Here is a 1,130-nt window from a genome sequence, read left to right as displayed (position 1 = left end):
CCCCAGAGACTGATCACTGGGGTGCCGGGGTGGGGCCTGGGGTATAGTTTCCATTACAACACCTGGCCATTTAGTGTGGTTTCATGTTCCACTTCCCTAAGCCTTCCAGACCTGTGGCTAGCTAGTCACAGGTTTTATTTTACTTTGCGTGATTTGTTATGCTTTTTAATCAGCATTTAACTTTTTGGCAAGTCCTTCCTGTAACTCATCGCAAATCCTTACTGGGACAAGCTAAGAGGCCGGGGAACTGGCTTCTACTGCTGAGGGTAGAAAGTTCCAGAGTCAACACGGTGAGAGTTGGCTGTGTGTCACTCCTACACATTGGACCTCGTTAAGGCTCACTGGAGGATCACTGGGTCAAGAGGTGATACTTGGCAAGTCAGCACAGAATGTTCTGTGGCAAAGACAGTGGCAGCTCTGAAGCCGTCCGTAGAGGTGTTTGGTCAATGAGACCTGGTCTGCCCCAGGGCGGCATGCTGTCCAGTCTTCCAGAGATCAGACGCCGCCTTTTACAGAGCAATGCAGGGAATGATGTCTAGGAAAGCGAGTCAGAATGACACAGACAGACACTGGACACCTCCACGGAGAGAGACTCAACCCAGCCCAATGCTAACCAAACCGGCAGATGCGAATACTGTCTGTGAGGGGCCTGCGGTGAAGCAGTGGGGGAGACAGAGGCAAGGAGTTTAAGGCGGGATGATGGGGAAAAGGTTCTAAGGTACCCATGGGCAGTAACGCTTGGATCCTGGACAGCCCTCTGCCCAGTTTTTAGGGTGTGGGGGGAAATAATACATACTGCTGAGCTAAGACAGACAGTCTGGCTCTGAACCAGGCTGGGTGACTGTGTTAGGGGGCAGGATGTCCTAAAGGAACTCTGCAGAGTCCTGTGGGCCCCACCCCCTACTCCAGCTTTCTGGACCCCACCCCCTACTCCAGGGATTGGAAACTACAACTCCCAGCAGCACCAGGAGAGAACTGCAGGCCCCAAGGGCGGAGCTAAGCAGCACTCTGGGACTTCGGGGGATAAACAGGGAGCCATTGGCTACAGCGCTCTCTCGCTCGGGAACTGGCTCTCGGGACCACGTGACTGGGGCTCTCAGTCAGTTTGTTACCAGAACTCAAGTCAGCTG

The sequence above is a fragment of the Condylura cristata genome, unplaced genomic scaffold (assembly GCF_000260355.1).
Source record: "Condylura cristata isolate star-nosed mole 26May11 unplaced genomic scaffold, ConCri1.0 scaffold00009, whole genome shotgun sequence".
In the NCBI taxonomy this organism is placed as follows: Eukaryota; Metazoa; Chordata; class Mammalia; order Eulipotyphla; family Talpidae; genus Condylura; species Condylura cristata.
Note: the sequence above shows the minus strand (reverse complement) of the source record.